Genomic DNA, 26435 nt, shown 5'->3' with positions numbered 1-26435 from the left:
GTCCCACGCCAGCCCGCCGAGGGGTGGAGCCTCCAGGAGAGCCGCTGTCCGCTCGCACTGCCCCAGCATCACCACCGCCACTTGCCGCCACTCTGCACTTGCCTCCTGTGTGCTTCCCCACCCCGGTCCCCTGCGTGGGTCCCCCGCTGCGCGTACACAAGCCTGTGCAGAGACAGAGCACAGCCACCAAGTCTGAGCCTCGCCGCTGACGTCTGTGCTTGGAGAGGCTGGAGGAAGCTGCTCCCCAGTCGGCTTCACCGCAGGGTCCTGGTACCCAGTCTGCCTCCAGCAGGGAGGTGATGGGACCCCACGGAAGGATGCCCAGAAGCTCTCCCGGCCCGCGGGGTCTGGGGCTGTTCAGCTCTCTAATGCTGGGTCCTTCGGAGATAAAGTCTTCAGTCACCTGCCTGGGCACCCCATCCCCTCTGAAGATACAAACTCAACCTCCTCCAGGGTCTTGGCCTGGAGGGAGGAGCCGCCCAGGGTCAAAGCCCATCCCTCTCTCTTCCCACCTCTAGACCTGTGGGAAGGGCTCAGGCTAAACTCCCGGTGCCTCTTCTCTCAAACCCTCAAATGATAAGAGAAGAGGTATGTCTGTCCACCTTGCAGGGTCCTTACTCCGTCTGCCAGTAGGCGACATGGTCCTGGAGGTGCTTCTTAAACTGCCAGTCTCACTGTCTTAGCCTCAGAGTTACACACGCCCAGGAAGGACCCCGGGTACACGGCGTCCCGTTACTCCCAACTCTACTCCTGAGCGTCAGGGTTAGCTGACAGCAGGCGACAACCCATTTCAGGGATTTCTCATTTCCAAGGGCTCTTGAATGCAGAAAGAGCCCTAAGAGTCAAAGGAATTTGGCTCCAGTGGTGAAGTTACAAGTCATCTGGCAAACACTTACAGCTGGAGGGCCAACTAAGCACCCCCTTAAATCTCACCACACAGACTCTGCTGATCCGGGCTGGCCGGTGTGGTTCTCCTAAGGTTGCTTGTGCTATCGATCATCTTGCTGTACCTCCCAGTTAAAGATACAGCCTTAGGAAGATGGCTGGACCCAGACCATCAGGCAATCATATTTACCCATTGACCTACCCTCTTCCTCCCTCCTTCCTCCCTCGCTTTGGAAGCTTTAGCGAAACATATTTCACTTCCCACTTTACAATGAAATCATTAGCCTCTAAATAATGCACCTTGCATGGATAGGAGGGCAGGCAGTCTGCACACACACCTGTGCTGGTCGCTCTGCCCAGTGAAAGGGAGGAGCAGAGTATTCCCCAAGGGGCTTTCTCGGAGCTTCGGAGGCTGAAATTTGAGGGTTGACGGGGTGTACACGTCAGGAAGTGAAAGAGAGAGACTCCAGCTGCGGGAGAGGAGGGGAGAGACTCTCAGTGGTCTTCCTAGGTAGTGAGCTGTCGGAGCGAGTGGCATTCCTCCCCATCTCGCCCATGAAACTGTAAACACAGCACATGTCTCTGTGTCCTTTTCCTAACAATGGATTATTTTTTAAAATCTTTTAACTCTGTGTGTTGTTGTACAGGAGGGTCACTGAGGGATATATTTGAGGCTAGGACCCCTAACTCCATGAATAGCAAAGTTAATATCTGATGCAGCCAGGACGTTGCAAAGCCTCTTGGGACCCCAGGCACCCAGGATCGCTGTGCACGGAAGAGCCAGCTGCCCATTCGCTGCTCATCCCCCTGCAGGCTCCCCTGTCACTTGCTTACCTGGCCTCCTGTCTGTATGTTCCCTGTTGCAGCTCACGGTGCTTGACTAACTGAGCCCGAAGCATTCAGAGCCTCTTCTGCTGGGTGCTCAGAGCACTGATCCCAAGAGCTGCACCACCAAAACAGGATTCTAAGGGTCGACACAATGGGAAATCTTGCAGTTTATCCTCTTTCTAAGGACCCACTGTACTTTTTGTTAGTAAAGCCTCTTAGATAACCTTTAAGAAAGACACCTGGGTTTTTTTCCAAACTCACTCAACTTTTCCCATAATGAAATTTTTATTAATATCCCGCAGACTTGTGCTTCACAAAAACACTCAGGAAGTCTTTTCCAGAAGCGTATAGGTCGTGTCTGCAACAGTAGTTCTCGTGCAAATGCAGCAGTGAACTTTGCGTGACTGTTTCAAGGATGTTTAATGAAAGCCAAGGGCATGATTCCTAAAATGCAATTCAGTGAAGATAATTATACAAGGAAATAAACTAATATGGTTCAAGTCATTGGCCTTCTGGTAGACCAGTGAGAGGCATCTGCCTCAGACTGCCTACAGGGGTGGATGGGGCGGGGGACCTTGGATGGTCACTCCTAAAGGGCACTCCTCTCCCAGACTTTGTAAGTACTAAACAGCCCACAATTCGAGGTTAGACTCTCAGAGGGAAATCAAAAGCACTGTTATCTTGCTTTAATAATTGAGGATAGGATCTATATGCTTTGGAGAGGAGAAAAGCAAATGGCAGAGATGCCATCCAAGTAGGAAACTTGGTGAGCTAATCAGTATTCTTCCCTGAATGGAAGTCTCTATCCTCCTCCAGGACTGAGGCAGGGACGGACTTGCCTGAGGTCATATAGTGAGTTGGTAAGAGGAGAAAGTCACATCCAGTTCCCAGACTCTGTTCAGTGATTACTCACCCTACCAACAACCCAAAGACCTCAGCTCTTCTTGAATATCTTGAACTGAGTTGTGGGCTTGTAAGGTGCCCAGAAGTTTTGTATGGTTTTGTTTTATTTCTAGTAAGTAGCTGGAAGTCTGAGACCACGGTTGATGCACAACCAGAGGAAAGGGAAGGAAAAGAGGAAAAAGTACATGAAGTGCGTCCTCCTGAACTCTTGCTATTTTGGTTTCAAACTTCACTTCTCCGTACTCTAACCATGAAAATACCGATGGTCATGGTGATGGCAGTGGCTGTGATTTACTGAGCACCCACTCTGTACTCTGTCCCGTCTTAAGCAGGCTCTCTTGATTCTCATGCTGGTTCTGTCTCATTTTTCTGACTTTTAAACCTTGGAATGTCCCACCCACTCCTCTTCTCCATCCTCACTCACTCCCTTGATGATCTCATGCAGCCCCAAGATTGTTAATGAACTACGCACTGATGAGCGTATCCCAGCCCCGGCCTCTCCCGGGGCCCCGGATGCTCACACGCCTCTGTCTACCCATCACCTCCACTTGGGTATCCAACAGACTACTGCTGCTTAATGCGCCTGAAGCCAAATTCTTGGTTCCTGCACCCCACAACCAAAGGGTTCTCCTTTCACCCAGTTCTCCGTTTCAATATGTGACAACTCCAGTTTACCCATCGTTCAGGACAAAATCTTTTTTTTTATTGCAAAAGTGTTGTTTCTTTTTTCTTAAATTTTTATTGGAGTAGAGTTGATTTACAATGTTGTGTTAGTTGCAGGCTTACAGCAAAGTGAATCAGTTATACAGATACGTATATCTGCTCTTTCTTAGACTCTTTTCCCGTACAGGCCATTATAGAGTATTGAGTAGAGTTCCCTGTGCTATACAGTAGGTCCTTATTAGTTACCTATTTTATACACAGTAGTGTGTACGTGTCAATCCCAATCTCAGGACAAAATCTCGAGGTGTCTCTTTGTGTCTCACTATTCACCCAACCCACCCCTCATACTAGCTCATCCTACAGGTTCTACCTACAGAATATTTCCAGATTCTGACGGTCACTTATCACCACGACCACTGCTGAAATCCAAGCTCTCTTCCTCTCTCACCTGGAGATGCAGTCACCTCCGACCTGGTCTTTTGGCTTCTCCACTTACAGTGTTGTTGTTTTCTTTATCGGAGTATAATTGCTTTACAATGTTGTGTTAGTTTCTGCTGTACAATGAAGTGAATCAGCTATAGGTATACATATATCCCCTCCCTCTTGGACCTCCCTCCTCCCCCCCATCGCACCCTTCTAGGTGGTCACAGAGCACCGAGCTTACAGTCTTAAAAGCTACTTTCCACTGAACAACCAGAGTGGTCTTTCTAAAATATACATCAGGTCATTTCTCTGCTCAAGGCCACCAGTTGTTTCCCATCTCACTTAGAGTAACCCTGCCAGGCTGTATGATCCAACCAGCCCCTGCGTGCACACACACACACACACACACACACACACACACACACACCCTCTCTGCCCTCTTCTCCTTGACCCCCACTTTCCCACCCCTCCAGCCACACAGAGCTTCTTCATGCTCCTTGAACTTGCCAAGCACTCTCCCACTCCAGCACCTTTGAACTAGCTCTTTGCCGTACCTGGACATCTATATGGCACCTCATTTTCTTCCAGGTTCTGTTGAAGTATCATCTTATCAAAGATGCCTTCCTTGACTGTCCTTTAAGAAAAGTCATCCCCACATGCATACACTGTCTCCCCTACCCCTCAGCCCGGCTTTATTTTTCTTCTAAGTATCATAACCACCTGACACAGATGTCATTGCCGTTTTCCATCTTCCCATGTTAGACTATTAACATCCGAAGAGGAGAGACTGTTCTGTTTACTGCTTGATTTCCAGCACCTAGAATACGCCAGAGTATGGATTTATATGTTTATATTATTTGTTAAATCAATGAGTGCAGGTACCGTGATCCAATTTTACAGATGAAGAAACAGAGACTCTTAGAAGCTGATTACCTGCCAAAGACCAGTAAGCGGTAAGTTCAACCAGTAAGTTCATCAGACACTGGAGTCTTTGCCTTGGTGTCCAGTCCCCTGTGGTGCCACCACGTCCATCACATTCACAACAATAAGGCATCTCCTTCTCCCGACCTCTCTTCTGCTGCTTCCGGGAAACAAACTGCTCTCGGGAGGTGTGGTGGGGAAATGCACAAACCAGCAACAGGCAGAGAGAAGTACAGGGTGTGTGCGGTTTTATTGGTGCCACACACCCGGCCTCTTCTGTCTCTTGTAATCGAGTTGCTGAAATGTGTACGGCTGGCCCAGATTCCAGGGCACCTACTCCAGAGGAAAAGCGGGGCTTGCAAAGGAGGCTGGAGATGCCCACGGCCACTTTGCTGAGCCTCATCACACACGCTGCTCAGGCTTCTGGATTAATCATGAGATGTGGAAAAGAGCAGGAAATCTACCTCCGTAACTGCAGCTCAGCTGGGTTCCTTAGGACATTTCCCAGCAGGCAGAGTGATCCCCGCTTTGCCAGTACTGCAGGCCCATCCTTAAGCCCAAGATCCGCCATCCCCTCCTGGGAACAGAGTGCCTGACTCGCCCTCCCACCAAGACCTGCCGGGGGAGCCAGTGGACGCCCCTGACCCAGAGCTGCCAACAGATGCCGCCGCCCACCTGGCTGCCACAGGATGGGGCCGGGAGGGGCAGGGCAGCTGGCCCCAGTCCGGCTTCCCGCTCCCCCTCCCCCGCCCCTCCCCCCCAGCGCTGACTCCCCCCAGCTCTCGTCAAACAGAACCAGCTCTGCTACTTACCAAGTGTAGCACCTTGGGCACGTTATTTAATCCAAGCCTCGGTTTCTGCGTGTAAAGTGGGGTCAAGATCACGCTGACCTCCTAGGGCGGCTGTGAGACTGACCGAGACGAGGTCTACCTGGCAGCCAGCAGAGTGCTTGACCCGTAATGGAGCCGGGTAGGTGGCAGCTGTCATCAACACAGACTCAGAGGGCTGGCAGGGGGATCAGAAACCTTTCAGCCAGTGGGAGGCACTGCCAACTACACCCCTGGTAGGCAGGGAGAGCTGGACCAGTTGCCAGCCAGCCCATCCCTCAGTCTCTGGGGCAACTGCAGGGGTTCCTACCAGCCCCTCCCTCCTTCCTGCATCTGATTCCGATGCCATCAGCAGTCAGTGAGCCCAGAGGGACTCTCCAAAGCTCCCCTGGCTTTCCAGTTTCTAATTTCTACCATGATAACCTACCGTGGGTCCAGAGAAAGGCAAACTCTTGGCCACCTGAGGGACAGGGAGGCAAGATACCCAGTCTCGCTGTGGCTGATGGTAGAAAGCACGATGGCAACTCAGGTTTCTAAGCCTCCAAAGACAGTGGGGCCAGGCATGTGCCTACCAGCTTGGGTGAGTCTATTGCTACATCTTGGGGAACTGTGTTAGCCGCCTGGCATCCTGTTGGTGACATGACCTGGCTCACAGTGAGAGTGTTAACACACAGAAATCAGCAGACGTTGCCAGTCAAGGTGCCTCCCTTACCCCAACCCCCAAGAGCTGGTGAACGTTTATCAGCCCACCACCCAGCAAGACTGTTCTCGCTCCCCACCCCTGCCTTGGTTGCTTGTAACTATTCCCCTCCCACTACACGCCCATCTCAAGTGTTCCTGAAATAAACCGCCAGAGACAGGTGATGAGAAGCCACTGGGGATGCGGGCAGGGGGGCTGACCCCCTGAGCCAGCATTAAGGCTCCGCCTCCCTCCTTTCACTGTCTGTGCTCCTTCTCGGAAGAAAGTTCACCAGCAGGTACTTGGATGCAAAGACTCATCACCAAGATCTTTGCACCAGTGCTCCGAGGTGCATGTGGAGCAAAGAGGAAACCAGGAAAATGGCTCAGAGCCCCGGAACTCTGACCTCTAGGGGACCACCTAGGGTCACAGAGACTTGTGGACTCCGCCCAGACCCCATGGAGAGCCTTGTGAGGAAGAGCTTGTGGGGCTGGTGGAAAAGGAGGGCTATCCAGTGTCAGCCAGCATCAGCGAGCTCAGCAGAGACCTCAGCTTCTCTGGGGTCACATCTGCATCGCCCCTTGAGGAAGCTGAAAGGAATCCAGGGCAGCAGCCTTGAGGCTGAGGGAGACGGAGCATCTCTGCCCCCATGCCCTTCACCAAATGGACACTGGCCGTTCTGTTCCATCAGGAGCATCGCTGAGCAGCAGCAGCTTCTCCAAGGACCCGGGGGCCCCGGATACTGGGAGTGGCACCGCGGGACCCCCGATGGGCATCCCCCTCCCTCCCCCTCTCTCCCCCACGGAACCCCTTCCCTCCGCAGCAGTAGGTTTCTCCCTGAACTTTACCCTTAAGGGAATCTGGTGCATTCTCTCCTACAATATTTATGACCCACATCAATTTTTCATTCATCCCATCACTCAGCTTCTCAGGCGAGTTTGGAAACTTTCCCTCTGAGTTCTCCTTCTGCTGAGGGTGAGATGGGGACCGGAGTAAAGCCCCAGGGACCTGCTGCACCATCCGCCCCGCCATCCTCCTGCCCAGAGAGCCAGTGTCTGCCACGTTAACTGCCAGCCCGTCCGCTCCTCTTTCTAAGCCGCTCACAATCTGATTACACCTCAACGTCCAACCTTACACCCCACCTCTGCGGCCCCTGGCCCCCCCACCCACCCACTTCTCACTGTGATCTGCAAACACAAAGCTTCCCCTCCCTCTCTGGGTGGGGAAAGGGGTTCCTATTGCTTCTGACCCTGTCCTTCCTTTGGTGCATCTGGCCCCGCCTCATCCTCCAAGCCCAGACCAATTCCACATCTTCCCCCAAGCCACGTTTCCCCTCATCTAACCCCCATACCATCTCCTTGCTCATCCCTGTTTCACTTCAGCCAGTAATTAATGACTCAGTATTTAGCTGTTCTTTAACTATTCTCTCTGGCTGAAATGTAAGCTCCCTAAAGACAGAGTCTGCACTTTCACACTTCTGTGGCCTGGTTCCCATGGGGCTTACGGTATATAGCACCAGCTACGTAGCAGGTGCTTCATAAATAACTAGATACAGAAATAAATAGCAAAGAATAAAATAACATAATAAAATGATAAATAATAATATAATTATAAATAAACGATTTAATACATAACTTGGTGGAAATCATTTGGACTTTTCTCTAATTTCTACCATGGGTCTTGGTAGAAGACCCATGGTAGAAATTATTATAATTGGGTCTTGTTTTTATCTGGTCTAATCTCAGATGTAATGACGATAATACAGAGATGTTCTTATCTCTGAGAAATACGATAGTATGTTAATTATATTAATAATAATAACGATTGCTCCAATTTATTGAGCCCTTACTCTGTGCTGGAAGCAGCAAAGTGTTTTGCAGGCACTATCTAGCTGACCTTTCAGGTAAGTGTTGTTATAACCTCCATTTCACAGGTGAAACACAGAGAGGTTGTGACTTGTCCAAGGACACACAGCTAATACGCGTTAGAGCAAATGCTCAACAGCTGTAGCTCAGACCAGGGCCCATGCTTAAACGTCGCCTCGTTCCTGCCACAGCTAGTAGCCCTGCATCCCTACATCCCTGCGCACAGTCTCCAGGAGGGCAGCCTGAGGTGTGGACAATGCAGTAGCCACCAAAGGCCGGTGCAACCAGCCCAGCAAAAGAGGAGAACCTTCAGGTAAATATGGGGAATGAGCATAAACACTTATATCTGCTCCCGCCTGAAATACCAGAAATGTTACGTAAAGGAATAACAAAAGGGTCGCTCCCCAAAGACAGGGAGAGGAGGGGAAGCCACAGCATCAACACGACACAACAACCAAGACCCAACACGGCCAAAATTAAATAAATAAAATAAATTTAAAAAAATTATATCAGAAACGAAAGTACTTCTATTTAGAGACAGATTCAGCAGTAAGGATACTGACAGCAACAGAGAAAAAACAAAAGAAAAAAACCATTAAAAATTAGAGAGTACAAAACAATGAGAAAGACACAGCTCAGGTTCATTTAATACAGGGACAACTAGTCCTTAATACCTTACCTGTCTAGTAGAAATCACTACAATGCAACTTATTTTTACTGTGTATAATGTCACTCTAATTTATCTAGAAAGGATTAAATTGTGTTCAGCATTTTCTTTTTAAGAAGCATGAACTCGTTAAATTTAAAAGTTTTTTAGTTAAAATGTTTATAACATAGAATCCTAAAATAGTTTTCTCCTGATAGTCTGCCTTCCTCTATATGTACAAGCAGTCATACGTGATGATCTGACTGGACCTGTTTAGAAAGAAAAGGCAACTCTGCCCAAGAAGCTACTTTGCATGAACCTGAGATGAGGTGGAAGAAGGAAAATCACTGGACTGACTGAAGCAGAGTGATGATTAGGGATCAATGAAAACAGAACAGTAAACTGAGGGCCATGAATCCTGGCACAGCAAACAGGAGTAAATGAAAGTTTTCAGGAAAATAGTTATGTGGGATGCATATGCAGTCAACTAACCTTTGACCACGGTGCCCAAAACACAAAATGGGGAAAGGATAGTCTATTCAATAACTGGTGTTAGGAAAATTGATACCCACATGCGAAAGAATACCATAGACAAAACTTAACTTGAAATGGATTAAGGACTTAAATGTAAGACCTGAAACCATAAAACTTCTAGAAGAAAACATAGGTGGTAAGCTATTTGACATAGGTCTTCGCCATATCTTTCTGGATTTGACACCAAAAGCACAAGCAATAAAAGTAAAAATAAACAAGTAGAACTACATCAAACTAAAAAGTTTCTGCGCAGCAAAGGAAACAACCAACAAAATGAAAAGGCAACCTATAGAATGTGAGAAAACATTTGCAAACTACCTATCAGATAAGGGATTAATATCCAAAGCATGCAAAGAACTCATATGCCTCAATAGTAAAATAAAAAAAAAAAAATCCAATTAAACAGTGGGCAGAGGACCTGAATAGACAGTTCCCCAAAGAAGACATACAAATGACCAACGGATATATGAAAAGGTGCTCAACATCACTAATCATCAGGGAAATGCAAATCAAAACCACAATGAAAAAAAAACAAAAAAAACAAACAAAAAAAAACACCACAATGAGATATGACCTCACTACCTATTATAATGTTTATTATGAAAAAAGACAAGAGATAACAAATCTTGGTGAGGATATGAATAAAGGGAACCCTTGTACACTGTTGGTGAGAATGTGAATTGGTGCAGTCACTATGGAAAACAGTATGGCGGTTACTCAAAAAGTTAAACATAGTACTACCGAATGATCCGGCAATCCCACTTCTGGATACATATCCAAAGGAAATGAAATCAGTATCCCAAAGAGATATCTGCATTCCCATGTTCACTGCAGCATTATTGACAATAGCCAAGATAAGGAAACCTGTGTCCATCAATGAACAAAGAAAGAATATGTGGTATATATATTCAATGGAATATTATGTAGCTATAAAAAAGAAGGAAATCCTGTCATTTGTGACAACATGAATGAACTCGGAGGGCATTATGTTAAATGGAAAAAGTCAGACTGAGAAAGACAAATGCTACGTGGTATCACTTACATGTGCAATCTTAAAAAAAAAAAAAAAAAAATTGAACTAATAGAAACAGAAGAGAAGGGTCCTTGCCAGGGTCTGGGAGATGAGGGAAACAGGAAAACGTTGGTCAAACGTACAAACTTTCACTTTTAAGAAGAATATGAATAAGTTCTGAGGATCCAATGTACAACATGGTTACAGTAGTTAATAATACTGTCTTGTATACTTGAAATTTGCTGAAACAGACTTTAAGCATTCTCACCACCAAAAAAAACAAAAACAAAAACAAGGGTATGGGGGTAGAGGGGAACTATGTGAGGTGATGAAAATGTTAATTAACTTCATCAGGACAAGTATTTCCCAATGTCTAGGTGTATCAAATCAGTTTGTACACTTTAAATATATACAATTTTATTTGTCAATTATACCTCAAGAAAGCTGGGAAAACAAGAACTAAATAAATATTTAGTAAATGACAAAAAGTTATGAGGTAGGTGTTTAGGAAATATTAATTAGGAAACACTGTACAGACAGGACTAGAGCAGACAGGTACTGCAAACAAGGAAGTAATCTCTCTCTTCTTCTATGGCAATAAACTAAGAGTACCCATGCCTGACAGCAATTCATCAGCAATGTCCCAAAATGCAGATTGCCAAGAGAAAGAACAAACGAATAGGAGAGAAGAGATGCTACGTATATCCTCAGCCCATGGCTTTATCTGTTTTCAGTCTACAAACCAGTTTCTTACAGGCCCCTGGGAATAGGAACATGAACCTGCAGGAGGATAATGGCTGCTTTAACATCTCTCTCTAAGCTCATCAACGATGTGCTAATAGTTCATACATTTAAGCCAGACACTCGTAACTCATTTTCAGTGGTGCAATTGTCTAATAAATTGTTGGAAACTTTGAAAAATCTTCAGTGTTCCATAAAAATGAAGCCTTTTCACAATAATTGAAACCAGTAATGCAAAACAAATGTATTTCCTTGATAAATTTAGTTTTAAGTAAGCTTTAATTTATATGCTAAATTTTTTAATTTAGTTCAAGTTTTGGCAGAGACATGTTTATTTTAATTGTTGGCCTTCAAAACTCTAGCTTAGGAATAAGCATCTGCTTCTTTTCAATTTTCCGCATAAACTGGATAAATTTCTTCAAGTTGCAAATGAGGGGTGAACATACACTGTATTGCTTCTGGAAAGGTTACAAAATTGCAGCACTTTTTGTGAATCCTTTACGAGAGATCTTACAGCATTACCCTTAAATCTTAACTAGGGTTCTTATATGTACTTACATTTAAGCTGTTTTCAAAGAACATAATACATTAGCATCTAGACCTTGTGCCCAAATAGCCCTCTTTGGAGCACTTGTCGAATACTCTAATACATTTTGAACTCCTCTCATTGCTTTATAGAGATTCACAAAACACATGGATCCTTTCTCTAAGATGAAAAACCTCCCAGAGGAAAAGCACAAACACAGCCTCAGCCCACCTATATTGGAGACCCTGTAACCAATCTGACAAACATACAGTGCGTATTTCTCCAGCTATAGCCTTTGGAAGAAATCAATAAAACTTTCAGAAAGTTAAAGTTAGAGCTCTTGAAACACTGTAGGAGGTAACATTCATCCTTTGCAAATACCTTAAGAAAACTGACTTCTGAGAGAATCCAATCCCTATTATAAAATAGTCTTCCTTCACCAGTAATGGCAACACTGGTAAAGGCACTGCTAAGCATGTTTGCACTCATCTGAACCAAGCAGGCATAGAACCTAGGTAACAACGCCCACTGGCTATTAATATGATTGAAACTATCTGTGAATTGGGACTCAGTTGATATTAAGATGTAAAACCCCTGAAAATCTACAAGAGCGTTTTCTTCTGGGGTGTTTTATCTCGTCGGTTTCTTTGTCAGTCTACCTTTTAAGGTATTACCCGATCGCCATGTTATGTATGGTGTCTAGCCATGGTACTGATGTTCATGATTCCATGAAATGGCATCTTTGCTTTACAAAGTATCAGGGTTATAACAGAGAGAGTGGTGAAGGACTAAGAAACATACTTTAATAGAGCCAGTTAACTTGCTGGACACTATCATCCAGTCAGGAGCCTCAAGTAACATCTCTGCCCAAAAGTTTCAATTCGTAAATAGCAAGGGAATAATACCAAGGCCCAATCACAGAGTAGCAAATACCAGAGGCCTGGGAAAATCCCAAGAGAATAGCTTCAATGGCAGTGATTCTCAAATGTTCAAGGTACACAACAATCACCTGGTGAATGTGTAAAAACAGTTTCTGAGGCCGATCCTCTGAGATTTTAATTCAGCAGGTCAGGCGAGGTCCATGAATTTATAGTTCTAACACGGCTGGCGGAACCAGAGCTGCTGCTCTGAGGAACACACTTTGAGAACCACTGCCCCACCACTTTTAAATCAGAGTCGGCAGTCTTCTAAAAGGCAAGGTGACTTGCGTGTTCATTAAAGTTTGAGAATCACTGCTTTAGGAAATGAGGCAACAGGTTTGTTTGGTTTTTTCCTTCTTCCTGTGATATCAGGATAGGGAGATGGTGAAAAGAGATGTTTTCAAAAGAAAGCAAGTGCTTAAATCACACTCTTTGTCATGAAACAAACCTATCTGGCCACCTTGCTCACCTTCCCCAATGAAGCATCACTCACTCCTTCCTTTATCCACCTCTCCATCCTCACTGTACCTTACCTAGGGCTCACGAGGAGACAGAGGTCCCATATGAACTTCAGATCTGCATGTTATAGATTTCCCGGGAAAATCTAGAATTCATATAATTGTTTTTCTAGTCCATAAAAATTGCACTGGCATTAAACAAAGAATCAAGTTTGAATTACATACGTTTAGAAAACTTTTCATGTAAATAACTTCACAAGAAATTCACAGAAAAATATTGTTTTAGACTGATTGGCAACAGGGCCACGACAAGAGCAAGAAATGTCAACAGAGGGGCCTCCTGTGGTCACCCATGTCTCAGAGATGGAGGAAGGAAAGATAGCCTCTTGACTGATTTGCACTGTATGTAATTTTACATTACATGTAATTACGTGGACTAAACCAAGTGTAACACAGAAGACTAAACATGTTATCATTCCATGTGATGAGCCTCTACAAAGAGGAAAAAACAGAAGATGTGAAAAAAAAAAACACTTTTTTTTCTACTTTAATTTTGTACCTGTATGAGATGATGAATGGTCACTAAACTTACTGTGATAATCATTTCATGATGTATGCAAGTCAAAGCACTACGCTATATACCTTCAACTTTTACAGTGCTGTATGTCAATTATATCTCAGTAAAACCGGAAGGAAAAAAAAAAGTGGAAGATGTGAATATATCAAGCCTTGGCAATGGGAAAGGCCTAAGTCCACGTGACTAATCACACCTCCTTCTTGCTGATTCATGCTATTGTAGATTCAGCAGCTCCAGCAGCGAAACAGCTTATCTGTTAATAAGCTACAGAAAGAAGAGCCCCAAGTCCCATCACGCACTGCAGAAATGTGAGTTGAACTGGCAAACATCTCCCAATCCACCACAACAACCCCTTGCCTCGCTTACCTGAAACTTTCACACATACCACATCTCCCCAATTATTTCCATAATCAGTAAGCCTATTGCTGATCTAAAACCTGACACATACATGAGTAGATTCCAGGTCTGTTAAGTACCAGGAGCAAAGGAGGACATAGAAAAACACCGCCTTTAGTCTCATTTTCTCTGAGAAATTCAGTGCACTGCAAGACAGCACTGGACTGAGAACACGGAACCAAGGTTCTAACACCAGTTTTTCTACCAGATACCTTGAAGCAAGTCACTTGGCCTCTTTCATCTCATTTCTTTCGAAATTAGACTACATTATCATTCAGATACTTCCATATCTAGGAGTCTGTGATTATGCTGAGTATCCATGCTATTAGAAAGCCAAAGAAACAGCTACTCAGAAGCACATGGAAAATAACCATCTTGGATGAGACTTAAGAGCTGCAGTGGCACTAGCTCCACACAAGGCATCCTAATCCCAGGTCAGAACTCGGTACTGCAGGCTGCCCAGAAACTGGGGCATATAATAAGGTTTATTCATATGAGCATCCTTCCTAACTTATTCAACCAGAAGCCTTTCATGAATACCACCCAGATGCTGAAATTAGGATCGCCATCCTTAGGTATCAGGGATTAAAGTATGATCCAAAGAGTTCAAGTTGCCTCCAAAATGTCTGCAACTGCATGGAAGTTGAAGGCCTCACTCACCTCATTCCCACCACATCCTGCAAATCCTTTTCTTAGAAGGAAATCAGAAACTCCCTTTTTTGAAGACAGATGGGTAATTCATGTACAACCATCTATGAGACTGCCTGCATGGGGCCTCCTTGTTTGAAGACTACAGAGATTTTAAATTAAAAGAACCATCTATGTCAACTCTGCCTAGATGATGTGTTCAAAGGGAAGACTCAAAGCAGCAAACTAGAGGGAACTTTTCGTTTACTTATTTCTCAAAAGCCAAATAAACCCTCTAGGAATGGTTATCTGTCATTTCCTTTCTCAGCACCCACTGTTCCTTCTTCTGGCTGCAGTCACAATTTTTATTTGCAAACCATGACTACCGCCCTCAGTGGACCCATGTCTTCTGTCCCAGGGTTCCTTTTCCTCTAAGAATTTTATGATCTGCATGAATCACTTTGCATAGATAACTAAAATTGATCATTAAAATCTGAAATTAAAAAAAAAAAAAAAAAGAGCATGCAACACCCCGTTCTTATTTTGCTTCAAGGATACTCCTACTGAGCTGATGGAGCTGAAAGCTGCAAAAACTTGAAGGATCCTCCTCTCAGGTTGAAAGACTAGGACATGAAGTACCCAAGTATGCCACACAGAGTTCAAGAAAAGGAATACAGCCAGATCTTCCATCTAAGTATCAGGAAGAAATCGGAGGTAGGGAAAAGAATTGGGGTAGCTCAGCAGTAGCCTTTTTCTTAACGTCAGAACCCTTATTTTTATTCCGAAACAAGACTATAAAACAACATTTCCCAGACATTCTCGCATGGAGGTGTAATCATGTGACTGTGTCTGGGCCAATGACCTGCAAGAACAAGTGTTATGCTGGCTTCCAAAAGGCTCTGGCAAAAGTCCAACTTAATGAAATGAAAATGTCTGATTAGACCTTGACTTGTCCTGACAACTCTGGTCACAGGGAAAGCAGTCTTATTGACTCATCATGTCATTTCGCTCAACTATTAATGCAAGGAGTATCATGAGGAAGAAAGAACTGCTTGCAAATGTACAAAATAAGCAACAAATACCCCTGTCAACAGTATTAAATTATTTATCAATCACACACTACAGGTTATATCACAGTAGTTACAATGATGGAGGCCACTGGGTCCTCACCAACAAAAAGACTGGTTCTTCCACTTTTAGGACAGTTATTTAGAGCAGGGCTCCCCAACCCCCCAGGAACCTGGCCGCACAGCAAGAGGTGAGTGGCGGGGAGCGAGCGAAGCTTCATCTGCCGCTTCCCATCACTCACGTTACCACCTGAACCATACCCCCAACCCCCCGTCCGTGGAAAAACTGTCTTCCACGAAACTGGTCCCTGGTGCCAAAAAGGTTAGGGACCGCTGATCTAGAGGACTACAGGGCACTCAGCGTTTATCAGGAGTCTGTGCTTTCACAGAATCTACTCTTCAGTAAGTCTACGAATCTTTTATCCTTGGCCCTAAACGCCAAAATCAGGGTTGTACTTTATTATAATCAAGGTGTTCAGGAATTTCTGGTGAAAATAAAAGTTTATACTCATATTAAAAGTGAATAAATCTTTCTGAGTCTACCTTTCATCTTTGGTTAATATGTTTCTTACTAAACAAGCCAAATTCATAAAGGAAAAGACAGGTTACCTCATAACACTTTCTTTTCAACTAAAGCAGTAAAGACCCACACTAACACTGCATTTTTTTACTTCTAAATTCTATACATCAGGCTTCTCACAGAAACTTTCACTTCAGCCAGTGGAATACCTTGCAGGAGGCAGGCACTCAAGAAATATTTGTTAAGGTGACTTGAACTAGTAACACATTAGGTGAACATTATAGGAAGTTAGCCTAAGGGCTCTTCACTGAGAAGAAAACAGCTTTTTACCATGTTCTTTATTGCCAAGTGAAAGGATATACATATATAGCCTTGTTCGCTCAAAATGTACCCTCTCCACATCACTGACATCCTGTAAATGGCCATAAATCACAACTGGTCCTTGTCATGAGAAAAACTGTGTGTCAACTTGAGTGTGTCTGCCTTAAACGACAGGTGCAAGGGTAAAATCAAACATATTTAAGTGCTTGGGAAAGAAACACTGCTCTACAGAAGCAAGGGACTATTAGGGGCAGGAATTATAAACATATACACCTTTTATAGCAACAGACTCCAGACAGGAAATCAGGATGAGACTGGTCTATCCTGGCATTCATTTCATAGAGTTTAGTTTTGTCTGATGAATATTTAAACCCAAAGCACTGCAGTGGTAGTGCCAATATATGTCATATTTTCAGTTGCATCTCCTTTCTGGACTAGGAGCGCCCCTAACTACTCATAAGCCTTAAAATCCTAATTATTGGGTAGACCAGCGGCAGACTGGAGTGACACGAAATTAAGGTTGACTTTTAAGAAAATAGGCACATGTCTTGTACTTCTCTATTAGATACACTTTGGCAGTTTGCAGAGCCCAGATGAATTACAGAAGAGACACAGGTACTCTTAATACATCACATGCCTTCTAAAAATTCTGGAAGACGTGGGGAGTCCCACATCATTTCTTTGGGACTAGAGACGTTGCCAAGGACTAAAATTGATGATGCATAGAAGGAAAACCCTCCAAAACTAACTCCTCTGCTTTGCTGACCCAAAGGAAGCCAAAGGAAAGAGACTCACTCACTCCAAGTAACTCCCTAAACTAACAATGTTTAGAAAAAACAAGCATTTTCAAGATGGTTCAGAGTTAGAGGATAGCAGGCAGAGAGTAGAAACTGACTTGGATTTGATTATGGGGTCACGAGAAAGGATCAGAAATGTTCATTTTTAGTTGTTATTACTGAAGTTTTTATAAAATCCCAAGACATTCACTAGAACTTTACTAATTAAGACACGTAACCCACACACGACTAGACTACAAATACTTATAATACATGTTTTTGGTTTTTGTTTTTTGAGAAAGAAATCTCAACTACCAAAGGTTCACCAGCTGCAGGACTTCAAAGGCAGTAATAGGAGCAATGGTCTCCAATGACTCAATTTGGAAAGAAAAATCTCTCACACAACCCACCCGTTAGGCAAGATGACATATACATCTACTTCAGGACACCTTACGTTTTGGATGAATAGCCTTGAATTTACTTCACAGCCAATAGCTTGCCAGAGAAAACTTCGAGTTGGATCCTATTACTTAATACACTAAATCCACAGCTCAAAGTCCATCTCACTGGATAATTGAATATAACTAGCGATGGGAATTAAAACTGAGGATGCCAGCAGCCCTGATTTCACTGTTATTATTTGTACTGTGTGAAATGATTTTCATATTGGCAAGTATGGGATCTCTGAAACTGTGCACTCTTCCTATCTACCATGGTACATACGATTATTTGCCCATGCACGCTCTGAGGGGCAATGTGGTACAATGAAAGGAGCCCTGAGCTTGAGTCAAAACCAGTTCTAGTGCCAGCTCTGCCACTATCTGGCTGAAGACCTTGGACCACACTTTAGGTCCAAGTTTACTCATTAATTTATTTAATAACCATGATTTGATCACAGACCTAAAAGAACACAACATTGCTCAGCTGTAAAAGGGGGGAAACTAGACCTAGTTTATAGACCTGGTGTTAGATTTAAATGAGATAATGGGTGTACTTTGCATCCAAGACACATTGGTGCTAGTCTTCTTCTACCGCAACTATCAGGCACTGTGTTCAGTCTAAAACACCACTGCAGGGAGCACACTGGAAGCCCTCATCACGTTTGTCATCACTGGGTAAAGCCTCTTGCCTCTTAGTCGGTAAAATCCATGAAGGCCAGGATTTTCTTCTTTCTAATACACAGACACATCCTCTGAACCTGCATGTGCCTCAGCGCCTAGTAAGCACTTAATAAATAATTGTTGAATGAATAAATTCTCTTTTATTCCTTAAAATAACTCTGGATCAACTAATATTTTTACCATTTTACAGTGAGGAGGCTGAATAATGAGATAAACTGTCTATAAAATCAGGTGATAAGTCCCTTCCAATTCCACAATGCTATCTATAGTTTTTATATTTTCCAATAGTTCATCATTATATCCTTCTTCCTAAATAATTGCTACTTACTCACATTTATTGGTTATTGCTTAAATAATAGCAAGAGTCTCCAACTATAAAATCTACTCCTATCTTTAAGGAAAATAAAATATTTGAACTATAAAAAAAACATTTGTTTCTAAGAAAACTTTATTCTCACATCTACACACAAACTATCTAATGAGGTTATTCTTAAGAAACTCTTCCAAGTAATTTTCCCAACCTGAACTTCCATATACTTTTCCCCAAATAAGAAGCGAAATAAACAATCAGTCAAGAGTGATATTAAAAACATGGGGGCAATCCTGTCCCTAAAACATTTCTTCACCAAAACTTGGATTCTTTCACTTTCAGAGCAGCAAGATCATCTTTTTTACTATCTTTCAGAAGATAACTGTAGCTTCCCTAGTCTGGGGCCCTAAATGAGAAAGACCTGGGTTAGATGCAGCCAATGTCACAGGGTCTCGTGGCTCTCAATCAGTATTTTCACACACTCCCAATCATAAATGCCCCAGAGACCTCCTATCCCCAAAACGGACACTGCTGTATCTCAAGTTCAGGTTTACAGAATGATGGCCTCCTCCAAGGCCTTCCTTAGAAAACGTATTCCCAAATTTGCCATCTCACCTCACGCTTCCTTCTCCAAAAGCAGCCTACTCTTTACCACTTATAAGTCTTCTCCTCTAGAGGGCTGAATGTATATTGGGGCACTCAGCAGATATTACACTCTACTCCATCAAAAGGATCTCATAAATTTGTTTTCATTTAGTAATTAACATTCCTCTAGACTCGCAGAAGTGCTGAGGGCAAAGTCATAACGCTTTTAATGGCAAAATCAAAATGGAAGCCCAGGTCAGACTTCACATCTAATGCTGTTGCTGGCAGACCAAGGGATTTTGAGACCGAGCAAGATGATTTTATCATTAAGGCATCACCACTGCTGTGCAGGGAATTTCTCTTTCATTACACCTCAGCTCCCTCCCACCTCAAAACGCTGCGTAGAGTTCTAACGTACTCTGAAACCACAGCAACTTATGACAGAGCAGCCATCATGATGACCTGTAAGTCATCAAGATACATATCAACCACTGGCTATGTTATTAATACCTGAAGTATCAAATTTGCTAAGGAAGCAAAAAGGAGCTTCATTCTTCCTCAAGGGGAATCAGAAACCAGTACGTTCAAGAGAGGATTTCCATAGGAAAACCGCCCCTGCCTCAGACAGCACCTACCATCAACATGTTTATGGGCAAACACAGTATCAGAAAAACATGCTGTGAGTCTTAGAAACAGCATATGCCTCATTTCATACGGGCTGCTATGGTGCCAGGCATTGTTTTTTGTTTTTTGGGTTTTTTTACTGCATTTCAGAGAAATAACCGTAAAATGAAGGTCTATAACCAGCATATAACACAATAAACAACAGCATCAACTTCTGCACCCTTTTTGTGAATGGTTTCCCTATGCTTTAATTGAAAATGTAAGTTTTAATATGCTTTGTGTTTTCTCTCAAAATAGTTTGGGACCAATTCTATTCTAAGACTTCTGTATTTACCATCTCCATCCAAGGTCCAAAGATTACAGAATTTACAAATGAAGGACACCCCCTACACACACACACACACACACACACACACACACACACGTCAGTAATAGAGGAGCTATGACAACAAAATTCCTGAATGACAGAAAGAAACACAGAGGACAGTGGCTTGAAACAGCAATGGTGGTCACCACAAGCTTTGTCCTAGAGTTCAGCTCAGGTCTTTCTGAAAGCCTGGACCAAAAACTCACAAAAACAAGAAGCAGTAACACAGTTCACATAACTTTCCTGAGCTTAAATATATAATAGATCTGGGTAACTGTCCAACCTAGGTTGTATCTTCAGGGAATCTCAAACTCTCATAAAAAACCAAGGTTTCTGGCTCAAGAAAAGGCTTAAAAGTTAGAGATGAGCATTGTTAAATCACTGGTTCCTATTCACACTTCAACCCTTGAAATAACGTTTCACTACTTGTCTCAGTCACCAGCGACTCTATAGTCTGTCTTGAGAAAGCTCACACGCCTCCCTGGACTCAGCCATCTCCTTCTCACCGAGAGGTCAGGTCCAATACAACCAAAGCTTAATTCACTTCAAAAGATATGTGAACTATTATTCAAGGACAGTAGCTGTCTGTTTACAGAAGCTTCATCCACATCAAGGCAGCTGAGTTTGTGAGCTTGATTTTTGTATTCTTCTTTCATTCTGTCAAAATTCAAGCTTACAGATATTTCTACTTTCAGTCTATTCTTTAATACATGTCCCGCTCAGTGTAAGACAGGACTCAGAGTTTCAATGACATAACTGTATATTTTCCCAAGAAAATTGTTTATGTACCTTTCCATAAATGTTTTAACTTTTTCACCTAGAATATAAAATCCTTGAACAAAATGTCTGTCTTCTATAGTTTAGCAAGATACATGCTCAACACAATTTCCAAATCACCTTTAGTACCAATTTTAACCATGAAGAACACTGAAAATTCTACTGTAAATTATCAAATATATGGAAGCAAATATATAAATGAAATTCTTCTGTCATTTAGTACAAAGAAGAGAGATACAAATATAGGATAATTTCTCAAATGAGTTTCAACTACTTAATGCGCTACTTTAAAGCATATTCACAAACAATAGAAATAATCAATCTGAAGAACTGGATTCATCTCTATACACAAGGGACATTTTTATACAGTTTCTCGAAGAATTAGCCACACAAGCACAATAGGTACCATAAAGATTAAAAGAAAGTAACTGCATTAAAAATACTTCAGTTTATTAAAAGGAACGGTTCCTATTTTATAGGTATACACATCTATTTTTATAGAAAAGAACACATCTATTTTTATTCTAATTTCCATGACTCACTCCCCACCCATTCACCGAGGAGATAGATAACAGTTGATCCTATTTTTCACCTTTTAATTTATTCTACCTGGAGAAATAAAATTCATCATTGTCCTATGTTATTTTCCCTCCCCTTTGGACATTTACCCACGAAATAAACATCTACTACCCACTGCTGTTAAGCAGTGTGCTGGGTCCTGGGGCTCCATCCCAGTCTCCTCCGCTGGTTTCCCCTATTTGCCCCAATTTCTAAGCGCTGAAGTGTCCCAGGACTCAGCCCTGTCTCATCCTCAAGTCAGTCTACACATGCTCACTTGGTGGTCTCAGCTAGTCTCCTGGTCTAATTAGCATCTATCCTATGCTGACCACCCCCATGTTTATATATACTGCAGACCTCTTTCCTGGGCTCCAGTTTCACATATGGACTCACCAACTCATCCTCTGCCAACAGATGTTTTACAGATCTCGAACGTTTAACAGGCCCAACTAACTGCAGATCTTCTCCACCAAACCTCCTTTCAAAGGATGAAGTTGATGACAACTTCGTCCTTCTAGTTAGTTAGGCTGAAATCCTTGAAATCATCCTGACACCTCTTTCTGTCATACCCCACATCCAAGCTATCAACAAACCTCTCTTGGAAGGCTGGCCAAGGAGACACTTTGACGTAAGCTTCTGCCCAATCCTGACGCCTCTGCCTCCCTCCCACTATGTTGTTCCCAAGGGCACATGCTTACAAGTATTCTACACACTAAACCCTGTCTGAGTCTACTTCCCAAATGATCCAAATGCTTCAAGTCTTCACTACAAACATCCATTACAATATTGTGCATAGAACAGCTTATCCCTACTAGAAATAAAACAAAGGATGATTTTAGCTGATCTGTGTGTAGAATCATATAGTTATAGATTCAGAGATTAAGGATATTTCTTGTCTTCTTTACAAGGACACTGAATGCCTCATGCTGCCTTACTACTCTTTTTGTTTATCCTCCATGCAGCAATGAAAGGCTTTAAATAAATCTTATCCATTCAAGTCCAACTGGTATTTTTTCTTTCTCTTCCCTGAGGAGCATCTTTTTTCTATACTACCACTTCTCTATTACTTCAGTTATTCACTGCATTTAGTTGTTTATCTTATTTTTTTCAGAAATATTCCTTCATAACAAGGAGGTGCTAAAAACCTCATTTCACAAGTAGGTATGAAAAAGAAATATCTTGAACACCTTTCCTAAAAAGAAATCTAAAGGTAGGTAATTTAGTACGTAAGACTTTAGGAAAGCATTAGAAGAAAGTAAGACAAAGTCAAATATTAACAATTTACTGAACATAAATTCTCATTACACAAAAAAGTATCTCTCCTTATAACTTCAAAATATTAATAGGGCAACACAGCAAAATATCAAGTGTCAGATGCAGCTAGACTACAAAATGTTATGTTTTTATTTTAGAAGTATGTTTTTTATTATTGCTGAAACGAGAATTTTAGAAAAAAAACTACCATCAGTTTCTTAACATGTAATTTATTTGTAAAAGTCAACCAAAACAATCTGAATTCAATCATCAGCTCAGGAGGCAGATTCCATGACATTTTTCCCCCCTAAATGCTAAATGACACAGGCAGCGATAAAATATGCAGAGAAAGAACCATGTCACAGAAGATGTGACAATTTTGATAAATGATGATAAATTGTGATGTAGAACAGCCGTTTGTAAGCTGCTGTTTTCAAAAACATGTATTTTAATGATGATTTTTGCCAAATATCATTTTAGAGAGATATTCTGTAATAAAACCATTGACTAACAAAATTGGTACCTTATTATAAATTAGAACAGAAATGTATTTCAGTTTTCAGCAAACTTGTAATTTTGCTTTGAATGAGAATGCATTTTAGATCCAGTCAGTTCCTTACAATGTTAAACACAGTCATCATCTGACCCAGAAATCCCACTCCGAGGTATAAAACAGAAATTAAAACATACTTTCACACAGACCCTTGTACATGAATGTTCATACATGCAACATTATTCATAAAAGACAAGAAGTGCAAACAACCCAAATGTCCATCAAGTGACATATAATATCAATAGAACAGAATATTATTCAGCAATAAGAAGGAATAAAGTACTGATACATGCTACAATACGGATGAACCTTGAAAATATTATATTAAGGAAGCCAGTCACAAGAGGCTACATATCATTATGTTTATATGAAATATAAATTCTATTTATATGAAATGCCCAGGATAGGCAAATCCATAGAAATAAGATGTAGATAAGTGGTTGCCTAGGGTTGAGAGTGTAGAGGGAATGGAGAATAATTGCTAATGGATATAGGGTTGCTTTCTGGGGTAATGAAATGTTCTAGAATTGTGCACGGTGATGGCTGCACAACTCTCTGGCTATACACAACCTCTGAATTGTACACTTTAAGTGGGTGAACTGTATGTGAACTACATCGCAAAAAAGCTATTTAAAATGCCAGTTAAAAAGGCCAGTCAGGGGCTTTCCTGGTGGCGCAGTGGTATAGAATCCACTTGCCAATGCAGGGGACACGGGTTCGAGCCCTGGTCCAGGAAGATCTCACATGCTGCGGAGCAACTAAGCCCACGAGCCACAACTACTGAAGCCCGCGCGCCTAGAGCCCACGCACCGCAATGAAGAGTAGTCCCCGCTCGCCGCAACTAGAGAAAGCCCACACACGGCAACAAAGACCCAACGCAGCCAAAAATAAATAAATAAATCAATTTACTTTTTAACAAAAGGGCCGGTCATGTTGTAGCTGTTTATAACTTGTATAGACTTTTCAAAGTCTAAATCCCTAATTATCAAAATATGTTTCTTACTGTCCACAAACCTCATTTCATTTCCTTACATAAAACCATCTGCCTATTCCACTATAAATACTACACGTAGTGAAAGAAAGTGCTTCTAAAATTAAATCATGTTTTCAAAACAGATTTCTCCTTAATATATTTAATTTTAATGATTCGCATGTGAATTATCCACACTTTCCATTAACTATGGTTAAATTTTCAATCTCAGATAAGTATCCCCCAATACAAAAGCACATTAACAGGCCATTCCTCTCCCAACACAAGCTGTGTGGACTAAATTTTTAACGTATTAGCTTGAATTTTAAAAAGCAAAATTAAGGAGGCAGATCTGTAAGAAAAGCAAGCATATGAAGTCTCAGAATTTTAGAATGGAAAATATTTTCAAGACTGATCCTCTTCAGGACTACTGAAACTTTAATATCTAAGAACTAACCCCAGGAATTTTGTGATATTCTCATATCACCTTACTTTTTAAATTTTTATTGGAGTATAGTTGATGTACAATGCTGTGTTACTTTCTGCTATACATACCTTACTATTTTGCCTTATTATTTATATTTACATTAAGTTGATTCCTTTCTTTTTTTTTTAACTTAGCAATGTATGACACAACATCAGTGAACTTATGGGTTTGGTAAGCTATCTGTACTAGTCTAACAAACATTACAATAAATAAAATTTTAAATGGTGATGTGTCTATCACTTAAAAACATCTTGCACATGATCAGTACTACATATACCACACTTTGGGAAATACTGATCTAGTTTTATCTTCTAATTTTATGGGTGAGAAAGTTGAACTTCCTGGTGACTCTCAAAAGTCTGTGCACATCAGAACCTCCTGGAGGGTTTGTGTTAAAATAGAGAGTGCTGGGCCCTTCCCCAAGAGCGTAGGTCTGGGGTAAGGTCTGAGAATTTACGTTTCTAACAAGTATCTAAGTGGTACTAATGCTGCTGGCCCAGGGACCGCCCTTCAAAAACCACTGACCAAAACCTACTAACCCCAAATTAGTCAGACCAGAATTTAAACTAGAACCCAATCTTCTCTTAGATGCTCTTATAATTATATGCTCTATCAAACATGTTTAATGTTGCTGAATTTTATTCACCTTTCACTTAATTTTACTCTTTTCAATAAAGGTGATTATTAAATGCTAAAGATCAGGTTTATACATTTTTAGGACTTCAGAGTTGTTATAAAATAGTGATTAATAAAAATTTAAGGAAAAGAACATTACAATCACCTTTGAGGACCCTGAATCCCTTTTCTTGGTCACATACCCTCCGTTAGTCCTTTGAGATAAACATTATCTTCAAGTTTGTGTCTTATCATTCACTTGCTTTTCTTGTTAATTTTCTCATAGCTGTATCTCTAAATAACATATTGTTTAGGTTGTATGTCCTGAGCTTTATACTATATCTTTTTATGCTATTTGCTTTTTTATTCAATATGATGTTTTTGAGATGTAGCCCTCGGTTTTTATCAGTAATTCATTGCTTTCATGGCGGGACAGTATTTCATCTACAAGAAAACAGCACTAAAATTGTTGACTTTTTTTTTCATTTTGAAAAAATCAGAGGTAAAAAAGAAGTTGCAAAAATAGTACAGAGAAGTCCTATGTATGCTTCATCCAGTTTCCTCCAATGGTTACATCTTACCTAACTATATTACAGTATCAAAACCAGCAAACTGGTTTTGGGACAATGCTTGTGTATAGTTTCATGCCATTTTATTATATATGCAACTCTCAATTTTTAAGTTCTTTTTTTTTTTTTTTTTTTCTCGCGGGCCGCCCAGGCCGCGAGACCAAGAGCCGCGGGGGCCGGGCCGGCGCGCCGCCCCCGCCCCGCCTCAGGCCGCCCGCGCTTGGGCCGCCGCCCGGCGACGCGAGGCCAGTCCCACCCCGCCCCCACCCCCGCCGCCGGCCCGGGGGTCGCTCACCTTCCGCGTTGCCCCAGACCACCATGCCCGGGCACAGCCGCCTCCTCCGGCCTCGCTGGCCCCGCCGCCGCCACACGGTGCCCTCGCCTGCGGCGGGGAGAAGGGCCGGGGAAGGAGTCGCACCGTCGCGCCGCGGTCCACGCTCGCCCCACGCTCGCAGCGGCCACCCTGAGCGCGCCCAATGGCTGCTCTGTCCCTCCCCCTCCGACGGGCGCGCGCGCCGTGGCTCCGCCCC

At 42.6% G+C, this 26435-nt stretch overlaps 1 long non-coding RNA gene across 1 annotated transcript; it reads right to left on the bottom strand.

Moving 5' to 3' along the window:
- Positions 1-26389, bottom strand: LOC132362775 (uncharacterized). Its single transcript, XR_009502487.1, has 4 exons — positions 26201-26389; positions 1720-1849; positions 1224-1355; positions 1-378 (listed from the first exon to the last, which is right to left on the bottom strand). It is a non-coding gene; the product is annotated as an uncharacterized LOC132362775 (long non-coding RNA).
- Positions 26390-26435: the final 46 nt, after the last annotated feature.

The sequence above is a fragment of the Balaenoptera ricei genome, chromosome 3 (genome assembly GCF_028023285.1).
Source record: "Balaenoptera ricei isolate mBalRic1 chromosome 3, mBalRic1.hap2, whole genome shotgun sequence".
Taxonomy (NCBI): Eukaryota; Metazoa; Chordata; class Mammalia; order Artiodactyla; family Balaenopteridae; genus Balaenoptera; species Balaenoptera ricei.
This window is presented reverse-complemented; position numbering and strand designations above follow the sequence as displayed.